Source organism: Equus quagga, chromosome 13, assembly GCF_021613505.1.
Source record: "Equus quagga isolate Etosha38 chromosome 13, UCLA_HA_Equagga_1.0, whole genome shotgun sequence".
Classification (NCBI taxonomy): Eukaryota; Metazoa; Chordata; class Mammalia; order Perissodactyla; family Equidae; genus Equus; species Equus quagga.
This window is the reverse complement of record NC_060279.1, coordinates 95,229,854-95,242,944: the sequence shown is the minus strand read 5'-3', so window position 1 is coordinate 95,242,944 and position 13,091 is coordinate 95,229,854. Positions and strand designations below refer to the sequence as shown.

At 43.2% G+C, this 13,091-nt stretch overlaps 1 protein-coding gene and 1 pseudogene across 1 annotated transcript in view; one reads left to right on the top strand and one right to left on the bottom strand.

The window, feature by feature from the left end:
- LOC124251366 (carcinoembryonic antigen-related cell adhesion molecule 1-like) overlaps nt 1-2,824 on the top strand; it is a 7,880-nt pseudogene extending 5,056 nt beyond the window's left edge.
- The window catches only part of LOC124251347 (carcinoembryonic antigen-related cell adhesion molecule 1-like), a 1,036,279-nt gene that overhangs the window by 56,241 nt on the left and 966,947 nt on the right, over nt 1-13,091 (bottom strand). The window lies entirely within an intron of this gene.

Below are 13,091 nucleotides of genomic sequence, written 5' to 3'. Positions count from 1 at the left end.
ACCAACACCAACACCAACACCAACACCAACACCAGGAAATTCTGCTGGCCTCTCAGCTGGGGTCATTGACAGCATCGTGGTCGGAGTCCTGGCCGGGGTAGCTCTGATAGCTCCGGTGTACTTTCTACATATCTGAAACATTGGACGGTATGATGGCCATTCTTAGTGTTTCACTTTCTCCAAGGCAAAGTGCCATGCTTGGGAGAGGGAAGGAGACTTCAACTCTGTCTCTGGGCCTGAATCTGCTCCTCCTCCCTAAACTCCTGCTTCTCAGCACTAATTCCTCTGGGTTTCTTCTTCCCTAGTCTTCAGGCTCCCTCTAAACTGCTGTCTGTTGGACATGGTTATTCCCATCCCCACCTGGTTTAAAGGGGACAGACTGAATTCTATTCCTCTGCTCCCCAGTCAGGGAAGCCAAGGTCCAAGAAGGAAAACAAATGAGGAAATGAAAGGAGGGGCAGGAGAAAGGGAGTCATGTGCTCTGTTGGCATAGCAACAGGAAGGATGGATAAGACAGGAAGAGAACCTAAGAAAATCAGAAACAACCAAAGGCCTCTCAGGCAATAAAGAGTGAGAAAAAAATAGCATCTACCTTCAAAAGGGGAAAGGTGTGAGGGTAGAAGTAGGGTCAGAATCAGTTGATAAAGAATGGACTTAAATGTGCACATCCAGCAAACAGGGAAGGAGTAAACACTAGAAGGAATCAAGGGTAGACTGTGGAAGGAGGTCCTGAGTGGAAAGGCAATACCTACCATGGTATAAATGAACATTGAGGAGCCCCGAGGAATTATCTGCTCACTGTGTCATTCCTCACACAAGGAGCAAAGATCCTATGCTTGGGAATAGCAGTCAAAGAGTCTGATATTTATTTAGGGAAAGTGTCCAGTGTGATCTCACAGAGCATAAACCCTCAGTCTCCAACCACAGTAAGTAAAGCCACTCACCCAGTGACAGCTGGTGTGTTCCACCATGTGCCCTAAACTAGCAGGGAATCCTGGACTCCCAAACCATTGCCTACCATCTGAATTTTTAGAAGGGATCTCCACTTCCCAACCTTAAGTTGGCATAGGTCCTCACCCCCTTCCTAGCCACAACAGATTCCCCTGAGACACAGCTCCAGGAGAGATGCTCACTCTGCCTAGGCCAGGTAGGCCTGAGTAAGATGCACATGTTCCCAGGAGACATTTCCTCATACTTCGTCCTTCCCCTCCCGCCTCTTTATGGATGTGGGCATTCTCCTTTAGGGAGACTTTCCCTGTCTTGCTCTGCTCTTGGCACTGTGGGCCACAGTGCCACTCCTTGCCACTGAAGCCTGTGGCTGAGAAACACATCAGGGAACAAATCAAGGCCTTGTAGCCTGGAAAAGATCTTTAGAAGTGGATGAAGGCCTCCTCTGGCTCTACTCCTGCCCCTCCTCTGGTACTAATGCCCTGGGTCTGGACCACAGACTCTGAGGGAAGCCAATTCCTTAAGTGATCATGGGCCACCTCCCCACTCCACCCTCCCACCACCAGCCACCTCCTTCAGCTAGAAATCACAACAGCTTAGGAACACCCTCATTCTAAGGCCATAAGTCAGCTTTGCATTTTCATCCATGGGTAACTCTTCTTTTGCTTCCCCAGGTCAGGGCCACTCTGACAACTCCCCTAACAAGGTAAGAACAACACGTTTCACTGGTTCATGTTCTCCTGGAAATATCTCTGTATAGAATGGGTTATTCTTGAAGACACCAATGTGAGACCAGGTTTGGGTCAAAGTTCCTCAATGCAGCAGCAAACAAAGAAGTGCTAGCAATGACTCCCATGAGTCTACCTCATTGCAAACATGTGGACTTTGGAATTATCTCCATCCTATGTTTGAATGCTGGTTGAGACTCATACTAGCTCTGTGACCTTGGACAAGTAGTTTAAACTTTCTGATCCTCAGCTTTGTCATCTTTAATGGGCATGCTGCCTACTTCAAAGAGGAAGTGAAGGAATTCAATGAGATACAAATGTACAGCACCCAGCACAGGGCACAACACAAGGAAGGCCTCAATCATTCTCCCTCCTTTACCTTCCATCTGACTTTGTTCCTACTGTCGAAAGATAATTTCTAGTCTAATGGGTCTGACATCTTATTTCCCTTACTTTAATAATTTTACCAAATTTTTCTCATCTTAACCTTTCAATAGTGTACCAAGACATACTGAAGACTCCTTAAATCAAAAGTATATTTTAACAATGTATAAATTTTCACAAGATGAACATACCCATATAAGCAGCACCAAAATCAAGAAACAAAACATGTCATTATCTCCACAAAAAAAACCTCCAGCTACTTCCCTCCAAAGAGTAACCACTATCCTCCCTTCCAATGCACTAGATTAGTTTTGCCTGTTTATGCTCTTACATAAATGAACGACACAGCGTATCCTTATATGCTTCTGGCTTCTTTCATTCAAATTTGTTTTGTGAGATTCGTCCATATTGTATGCGTTTGTAATGTGTTCATTCTCGTTGCTATATCATCGTATTCTGTTGTACAAATACCAAAATCTCTCTCTTCCAATGATCATTCAGAGGATGTTAGCAAGCAGGAATAATGGGTGATAAAAGCCATCTCCAAAGCTAAAAATTTGAAAGTCGTGATAGCACGTGGTACTGAATCACACTAGAACAGGTAAGGGCCTGACCTATGACACTGATTTAACTGACCGCTGCTCATGCCTTTCAGATGGATGAAGCTGCATATTCTTCCCTGAATTTCAATGTCCAGGAATCAAAGAAACCAACTTCAGCCTCCCCACACCCACCAGCCACAGAAACAGTTTATTCAGAAATAAAAAAGAAGTAATGCAACCTGCCCTGTTTCCTGCACTGCTGACTTACTCCAAGCTTCTCATCCCCGTCACTGGAAGGATCCCTTTACCCTCAGAGAAAAGGGGAAGAAGACTTGTCCCCCACTTAACTTCCAAATGAGGCGCCTCCAGGCTGCCTGGTCACAGCCCCTCTCTTCAGTGTCAATATATGAAAAAGTACAGACAGGCGACTGTAGGAAACCCACCCTTCCTAGTCTTTGAAATTTGGCAAAGCAAACCTTGGGGGACAGTTGGCAGAAACTCTCTTCTCTCCCCCTCTCCTGATCTAGACTTGTTTTAAACTTACCCATTGACAGTACACTCACCTCCCCATCCCAGTCCTGTCTTATCCGAGTCTAACTTGAATTTGCCATAACCTTCAGAGATATGTCCTTGTCCACTGAAATGCATGTGCCAGAAAAGAACAGAGAAGAAGTAAAAGTAAAAGTTTCTCCTGTCTCTCCAAAGCCCAGGGTGAGCCCATGAGACACAGGAAAAGAAATATATAACCAATTCTGAACTGGGAAATCCTACACCATAGTCCACTGTCAGACCTGTCTACACGTAAGACCAGGGCTTAAGCACCTTGCTGCTTAGTTGGAATACCACCTAAGCCCTTTGGCAAGCCTGTCTTCCCAAAACTCACTAGAAGCAACTAGGAAAAGTATTTGCCAAGGTCTTTAGGCGAGTCTTAATGGAAAATACACAAAAAAGCATGCATTTTTTAATCAATCTGTGGGCTTCGTTCAGGTAAATGCCCACAGAAGGAGAGGTTACAGATTTAGGGAGTAGTTAGCTGTTTACGGAGATAATCTGGGAATTTGGGAAAGGAATCAGAGAGCTACCCTTCAGAGATTATTTAAATGATTGTTAAAGAATGCACAATTTGGGATATTGGGTTTTCCCTTTTCTCTGAGACATTCTGCCGTTTTAATTTTTGTAACTGCTTATTTACGTGAGGGGGTTGTTTTTATTTAGCTTAGCTGTGTAAGCCAATCTGACTGCCTTAGGTGAAAGAGGCCACAAAAACCCCTCAAGTCCCCTTGGCCAGGAGCTCCTCAAGGCTTTTATGTCAGGGGCTCCAAACAGAAAAGAAGAAGCTGTTTTCCTCATTCATGGCTAGAAATGGATCTAACACAGTTTCCAGGCATCTCGGGCCAATCACCAGCCTCCATTCTACCCCGTGTATCTGCCTGTGCATGTCTGTCTGCCTCACTCCCTTTCTCAGGAAACCTTGGCCCCTGCTAAGGTGCATTTGGTCCTCGAGAAGTGGGAGTGCCTTGAAGGGAATGCTGTGACTCATGCCATTGGCATTGCTTACAACCTAGAAAGCTGCACTGGTGCTGATGCTCCTTAGGACACACGGGAATATTATCACTGGGCCCTAGGCTTCTCGAACAGCCTCTGAAATTTGTTTTCTCTCATGGGGTCTATGAGTCCCAATGTGTCTCAGGATAAAAGGAAGGGCAGGACAAGAAGAGGCAAATGCACTTCCCACCCAGCCTTCTACTACACAGATGGAACCTCTTTGGGGCTGTTGAGAAGAAGGTTTTATTCGATACTGATTACTGAATCTCATGCTGTGTCTAAGAGAGCCCTCAGAGAGGGTTAGATAGGAGTTCTCTGTACTCAGGTACCTCTTTCAGAGTTTTCTAACTCTGACACACACTGTATAGACGTCCCTTCATCCACACTATTCTGTGTTATTTAATTTTGCTTAGCTAAGGTTACTTTGAGATTATTTGTAAATGTGCTCTATATTTATAATAAAAATTATGTATCAGACATCAAAGTGCTGCCTCACAGTTGATACTGCTTTAGACAATGACTTCTTTACAGTCAGAAGAAAGAGAAATTGCTTAACTGGGGGTCAGAGTAAGCCTATTTCTAAGTCTACAGATATTATATCTAATGATCAGAGAATTAGCTAAATTCATTTGCACACCTGCTAACAAAGAGGGTCTATCGAGAACCCACAGACCACAGCTTCAACTTACCTGAAAAAAAAATGCCTGTTTTCCTCCCAGTAAGAAGAGATTTCATGAGGAAGATTTCAACCAGCCTCTTTCTTAGGGACAAATAACCCTTCCCACACGGGGGCTCCAGTGTATCAGATGCAGCAATACAGCTTTCCCTCACAAGAGTCTCCACAGATACAGCCATATAAAACACGAAGATTAAAAGATAAAGCCCTTATTTGTATCTTTATTCAAATAACTCTACTGTAAAAAAAAAAAAAAGGTGTCGGGGGGACAAAGGAAGAAATCAAGTAAAATTGAAGGGAAGGTAAAACATTATGAGATTATTGCAGAAATTTGAACATTGAATATTTTATGATATTAAAGAAGTATTCGTTTTTAGTGTGATAATGGTATTGCAGTTATATTTTCTAAAGAGCCCTGACATTTTAGTAATACAACTGAAATGTTTACACATGAAATGATTTGATGTCTGGGATTTGCTTCAGGATACCCCAGGTTTGGAGATGAGGGTATAGCTGAAACAAGATTGGCCGTGAAATAATTGCTGAAGCTGTGGGATGAGTACATGAAGATTCATTATATCATTAGCTGAACTTTTGCACTTGTTTGAAATTTTCCAGGAAAAGAAAAGTCCTTGTTATCCAGAAGCTTCTAACAGAAGGAGTCATATGTTCCAACAAATAGAATATTATGTAGCTAAACAAAATAAACACAAAGTACTGATCAAGCTCCCTAAACAGCGACTGCCCTGGGGTAGGCAGAAGGAGTCAGGGAAGATGTCAAAGGAGCATCCTTCCTTGACCAGCATCTTTAAGGAAGAGTGTCTCAGGCACAAGGGCAGCCCAGTGGTACAAAGTCATGCAGATGGGCAGCGGCAGAGCTTCCGCACACTCTCCGGATGACTTACAAGAGGCCATGTTACCTGAGAGCACCTGTTCCAGAGCCAGAACACCTGCACTGGAGTTCCTGCTCCTGAATCCCCACTGTGACACTTCATGCAAGCTATTTGTAATGTCTCTGGGCCTCAGATTCTTTGCCTAGAAAATGCAGATTATAACAATACCTACTCCACAGGGTGTTGTCAGGAGTCAATGAGTTAATCCAGGTATAAAACACCTAGAAAGACAGTGGGTGAGCAATAAATATTGGCTGTTAGTAGTGGCGGCAGTATCCCAGCCCACAATACCACACATTTTGAAAATCTCATCTAATTCTTATTAGTCACTTATCTTCTCTTTGTTAAACTGTACATGTGTAAAGCAGGGACAGTGTCTTACTTATCTCTGTATCCCCAGAACCTAGCCTAAGGCCATTTCATAATAGACACTGATCAGGCAACTCTTCTTTCAGGCAGCAGGGGAGGGACCACCAGAATCCTCTGTCTAGTCCATCACGATTCCCCTATGGATTATACCCTCAACTCCTACAATTCTTTGGCTTCCGTTAGCTTCCTTCCCTGTTTCCACCTCCTCTCTCACTCTGCTCCAGAGATGTGTATTCACTAATGGTGCTCTCTGGCCCCGTCCCTGGCAGTTACTCCAATGCCTCCTTTCCCTCTCTCCCCACAGCTATGTTATCTAAACAGCCTCTGCATCACTTATTCTGAGATTAACAAAGGGTGAAGGGAGGCTGAATTCTAGAGCATTGTCCTCATACCTATTTTTGAGAAGTAGAATCCTCCGGAAGAAAGAAAAGCAGATAAAATGAGAACCAGAACATAAAGCTTTCAAACATAGCTGCATCTTTGAGGGAACCCTACAGACATACTTGTACAATCAGCTAGCATCTTGCTGGGGTTTTAGGGGTTCAGAAACTGCTGGGGAGGAGAGAGAGGCCTGATGAGCATGGAGCCCAGCTTTATGTTAACTGTTGCTTTACAAACTTCTGGGTTTCTTTTTCCCCCAACTAGTAAACATCCTCATTTTCCCTCAGAGCAGAGTCTCAGAGAGGAAGAGAATATGAACATCCAGAGCCTGAGAAGGGAGAAGATACAGGACCACACACCGCTAGACTCTAAAGATGAAGTAGGAGGGTCAGCTGCAGATCTCTCTCGAATCACAACTCTCTGTACAAAGTCCTGTGACCCGAGCAGTGATGTGGGGCTGGAACATCATCCTCATCTCCCCAAGAGTGGGAAGTGCTGGTAGAACACTAACTAACTCCCCAGGAACAGAAGGAAATGGAGCCCCTGAAGTACCTCTCCCCACCCGTTCTCCCCAAGTTTCCTCTGACAGGTGGACAGTTCAAGGCTATGTCCCCAACACTAGCATTTAATGATTCTTTTCTGTAAAAAGAAAAGGTGAGGGAGGAGATCACAAGGCTGAAATGGCACACTGGAGAGAATATACTAAAGAGAGCAGCTTAAACATGATTTGCTTAAAGTCAAAGTCCTGTGGAGCATGCCTACGAGATGCTTACAGTACATTCACCAGGTCTCAGGAGAACATGGTAAGTGTTACAAAAGTGATGAGCACTGGATACTGCCGAATCACAATCTGGGGTTGGTATGTGGGTGTAGGATTACAGAAGAAGTAATGTTTGAACCCTGGCCTGAAGGGTGGCTAAAATTGACAGGAAAATAAAGAGGCATGACAGGAGTGTTCCAGGCAGACAGAGTAAGAGCAAACTCCCCGACACTATAGAAAGCAGGGACATTTAAGGAGTTAAAGTAGTTTGGTGTGACTGGAGCATAAAGTGCAAGAACTGGGGTGGGATGAGGGGCAGGACTGGCACTGATGAAGCTGGAGAAGACTGAGGTCTTTTAAGTTTGTAACATGACAAAGAACTTGGGAAGGGACTATGCTGAAAATATGCTGAAGAGGCCAAAGTGCATCCTGGGGGCAATAGAGAACAATTAAAGTACTTTAATAATGGAAAATGATATGATCGGAATTTTGTTTTCTAAGACCACTCTAGCTGCACTGTGGATCATGAATTAGAGGGGGCGTGGAATTACACTGGAGGCAAGGAGGGGAGTCAGAGAGAAGACCATTGCAGTGATCTAGAGAAGGAAATGATAGTGGCCTGAATTAGCAGTGTGAGTAAGCTTGGAAAAAGCTGTAGACAGGTTAGAAAAATGTTTAGGAGGCAGCATTGTCAAGACTCAGTAACTGACTAGATGAGGGAATGACAAAGGAGGGACTCAAGAATGGTGGCCAGGTTTCTGGCAGAGGTCACTGTGGATACCAGCCATGAAGTCTTTTTTAAAGAATCCAGTTTGGAGGTAGGATAAGTTCAGTTTTGGACATGCTGCATATTCAAAAACAGATATCCAATAGACAGTTAACATACACAACACAAGAGAGGACGATTACAACTAAAGCTACAGAAGGCCCAGTGAGCAGACATAGAAAGAGAAGAGGGCATAAGACAGAACTCTAAAGACCACTGACGCTTATGGGATGTGCAGATCAGAGGAGGTGGCCAAACTGAAAAGGAACAGCCAGATTGGTGGGAAGTCACAGAGTGAGGGCCACAGGAGCAGCTCCAGAATGAACTGGCAAGTGCCTGTGACATCAGGTAAAACAAAGGTGAGAAGGTTTTCTTGTATTTGGGGATGACTTCACCACTGGAGACCTTGGTTACAGCAGTTGTGATTACACAATGAAGGCAGAAAAAAATAATCTCCGTGATGCTATGGAGTAGATGAGAGATAAGTGAAAGAAGATGTTAACTAAAAACAACTCTTTTAAGAAGTTTGCCTATTAAAAAGGAAGAGAGTGGTAGAGTGGAAGGCAGCAAGAGAAATAAGCTTCAAAATGGGATTTTTTAAAAATATGAGAAAGATCCAAGTATATCTAAACATTAAAATAGATGTAGGGAATTTGTAGTTTTATATTATAATCATGATCATTCCCCTAAATTACCCCCTCCTTCTCATAGGAATGCTGGAAGGAAGATCTATCCTATAATATGCTAGGTGCTAAGTATTCTAAGCTAGAGCAGCTTCACGGCAGACTTGACTTACCAACATCTTCCCAAACAAGATGCCTCCAAAACCTCATTAAAATATGCTCTCTTACTGGGTCTTTTCTCTATTTATGGCCACACATCATGTAAAACTACTGATTTTCTCATCATCTTTATAATGATCTCTATTCTTCAGAAATGGGCCCTTTAAAACCATAAGTATTTGCTAACTTACAAAGATCCAGTGGAGACATACAAATGGTTGCCCTCTGTCTCTCTTCTTGTGTCAGCAGTACAATCTCCATTGGTGTGGGAGTGCTTATCTGATTTTTTTTTTTTTTGAGGAAGATTAGCCCCGAGCTAACATCTGCTGCCAATCCTCCTCTTTTTTTGCTGAGGAAGACTGGCCCTGAGCTAACATCCGTGCCCATCTTCCTCTACTTTATATGTGGGACATCTACCACTGCATGGCTTGCCAAGCTGTGCCATGTCTACACCCAGGATCCGAAACGGTGAACCCCAGGCCGCCGAAGCGGAACGTGTGTACTTAGCTGCTGTGCCACCGGGCCGGCCCCGATGTTGTTTTTAGAGGAGCTGGAGTTTCAGAGATGGAAAGGGAAGAATCTGTCCAAGGAGTAAGTGCAGAGGAGGTGCTGACCCTAGGACTGACTCCCAAGAAGGTGATCCGGCCTGCCCATTGGGCAATTACTGAAAGACAACACCCTCATTCTGCCTAAAATTTTCACCCCGCTTTATTAAACTACTTGATATCTCATCCAATTCATTTAGAAAGGATTCTGAGAAGGTTAGAGAGCTTTCAACTGTACATGAGTCACTTGAACAGTGACGCTGCTTCCCCCCACCACCTGCCTCCAATCTACCACACCGAGTTGGGAGCTTTGATGGGGTCGGGGTGGAATGAGGACTCAAAAGCAAGGAAAATTTTAGCCTTAAGTGAGGAACAGGGTGGGCCTAGGTCAGGTATTACAGTGGAGGGCTAATGGAAGCATCGAAGTCCTATGTGCCTGAAATCTTGGAAAAGGGAGAAGAGCTCAGATGAAAAGGTATCAAAAGTAAGCATCATTTTTTTTTTTTAAAGATTTTTTTATTCTGTCCTTTTTCTCCCCAAAGCCCCCCGGTACATAGTTGTGCATTCTTCGTTGTGGGTTCCTCCAGTTGTGGCATGTGGGACGCCGCCTCAGCGTGGTCTGACGAGCAGTGCCATGTCCGCGCCCAGGATTCGAACCGACGAAACACTGGGCCGCCTGCAGCAGAGTGCGCGAACTTAACCACTCGGCCACGGGGCCAGCCCCAAAAGTAAGCATCATTTTTAAAGTATGTCTCATGTTAATCCAGTTCTAGGAAAGTTTGATAAAACTCTTTTCCTTTCTCTTGAATATTTCTAAAATCCAGACCCTAAATGTTTTAGTCAGGGTTCTCCATGGAAACAAAACCAATAGGATGGATAAATATCTAGATATAGATATAAAGATAGGTAGATACATAGATAGATATAAAGAATGAGATTTACAAGGAATTGGTTCATGTGATTATAGAGGCTGGCAAGTCCCAACCTGCAGGGTGAGTCAGAAAGCTAGAGACCAAGGAGAGCCAATGGTGTAGTTCCAGACTGAAGGCCAGCAGGCTCAAGACCCAGGGGAGCCAATGTTTCAGTTCAGGTTGAAGAGGAGACAAAGAAGATGTCCCAATTGGAAGGCAGCGAGCCGGAGAAATTCTCTCTTACTCAGAGGAAGGAAAACCATTTGCTCTATTCAAGCCTTCAACTGACTGGATGAGGTCTACCCACATTCCCACATTAACAAGAACAATCTGCTGTACTCAGTCTACTGCTTTAAATGCTAATCTCATCCAAAACACCCTCACAAAAACCCTCAGAATAAAGTTTTACCGAATGTCTGGGGACTCTATGGTCTAGTCAAGTTGACGCATAAAATTAACCGTCACACTAAGTTAGTAATACAGTTCAGCCACATTGTTCATTCAACACTTAAAGGCCCTGTACTATGGAATACACATAGCTAAATTACTGATGCATGATAACCCATATATAGTTCCAGTAGATAGCATTGAGTACCATGAGGGGATCTAAAGGTTGAGATGTTTGAGGTGGGGAGAGACTATTTCTTCCACAGGGTTCCTTGGAAACAGTGTAGCATTTCAGCAGGGTATTGAAGGATGACAATAACAGCATAAAGGAGGAGAACAGTCCTAATAAAGAAAAGAAACAAAAAGACAAAGAGTCAGGAAAACATGGTGAGTCATCTAATTCAACTGTAGCTTAAAATGTAAGAGGAAAAAGGAAAGTTACTTATAGAATGGTAGGTGATAAATGGAACCCAGAGCTTCCCAAACTCCATAATAGGACTTTCTAAGAACCTACAACCTGTGGCCCAGATCTTTCTGAAACTGTTTCAATTCAACTACTAAATATTTCTGAGACGTAACTTCCCATTCTGGCAATTTCTCCCATCTCAGAGTTCCTCTCCTTCTCAGGCCTTAGATATGCCCAGTCACCCCTGTTGGGTTATAGATTTAAAAGGCTTCTTAGGGGAAATCAGTACTTAATCAATCTTTACAACATATTTCATGAAACATATTTCAAGTTGAAAACAATGAATTTCAAATTCATGAAACAAACATTTAGCATCACCTACTATGTATCATGTACTGTGAAAAGTCCTGGGAATACACAAATTAATAAAAATATGTTTCCCACCCTAAAGGAACCTACTGTCTACTTGGGAACAAATACTCATCACAAGATGGAGAGAGTCCTTTGGAGAAATCTTGAGAAGTCATGCAAAATATATCTTCAAGGTCAGGTCTAACCTGGAAAGTAATTTTGCCTGGTTTGTGACGACAGGGAAAAGAGTACCCACCTTACTTTCAAGTCAGAGCTCAGTGGCTGCTAGTGCAAGCCACAGCAGGGAACCTAACAGTTACCATGCACCTCTGAGCCTCAGGCTTGTGTTAGGCTTGGGAGATACAAAGAGGAGTGAGATATCTAAGAAGCACTTCTTAAATGCCTCCTGTTCACCAGGCTCTATGGCAGGTACTAGAGATATGGTTCCTAAACATGGGAAGGAGTATCCTAGAGAAGGACACAGCAATCACAGCTAACTCAACCTATCTTGTTCCTGGGGTTTTCCTCACTAAACTGCCCCAGTTTTAGCTCATCTTCTTACTCACTGATACAATGTATTCTGAACTTTGATAGTCAAGAGTGATCTCCCTAAAATACATATCTGATCATGTCAATTCCCTGCCTAAAACCTAGATGCCACTCTCCATCATGAGGATAAAATCCAAACTTCTTCACCCAGCATGCCAGGCTCTTCATAATCTGTTCCCTGCTTATTTCTAACCCCCATCCCTCTGTACTCCTGTTACAACATACTCAGCTACTTGAGTTCCCTGAATATAGGTAATTCCTCATATCACTGATGTGTTATTGCCTCTGCCTGGAAGGCCCTTCCCTCAATTTTTGCTTCTCCTTTAGAATTCAGCTCTTGAAAAGAAAAGAAAAGAAAAAAGCCTTCTCTGAATTGTCTGGACACTTCCTCCCTCATCCCAGGATGAGTTAGGACACCCTCCTCTGTGCTCCTATAACACCCATCTGTCCCTCACTCACAGCACTTGTCATTCTGTTCTGCAATGAGCTCCTTAAGGGTCACTAAAACCCTTACTATTTATTCCCATTAGTAACACCCAGTGCCTAATATAATGCTTAGTGCATAGTAGGCATTCAGGAAACTAAATACTTATTAAGGGATGGATGAAGGAATGAATAAAAGACAAGTATCAAGCACTTAGCGGAATCCCTGTGTGAGACAACTCTTCAATTTAATCAATCTTTATTGAGCATCTATAATGTAAATATTGTCTTGCAGATACTTTAAAAATTGGAAACAAAGATTCAGTTTTTATCATTAAATTGTTTTCATAGGAGCATGAGAAATTAGATATGTACTCAAATAAAGAACAAGGCATAATGACAACACGATAAATATTAAAGTTATAAAAAGGGCTATGGGACAGCCAATGGCCGCCACCACCTACTTTCTAGAGTTTCTCTTCCAACCACCCTAGTTATGCTGGCTAGGTTGGAATGAATATTTTCCACTTAGTTCAGCCAAGATTGATTAATTTCCCAGTAGGAACTAACAACAACAAGAAAAGAAAAAATACAAATGAATTTTTTTAAAAGACAGACAGTTGCAATCAAGGATAACTGAAGCCTAACCAGAAAATCCTCACTGGATACCACGTGCCTAGGTCTGAACTTGCTTGAACAACACATCCAGCTCCTCGGGCCCCTAACCGGCTTCCCAAGGGTCTGA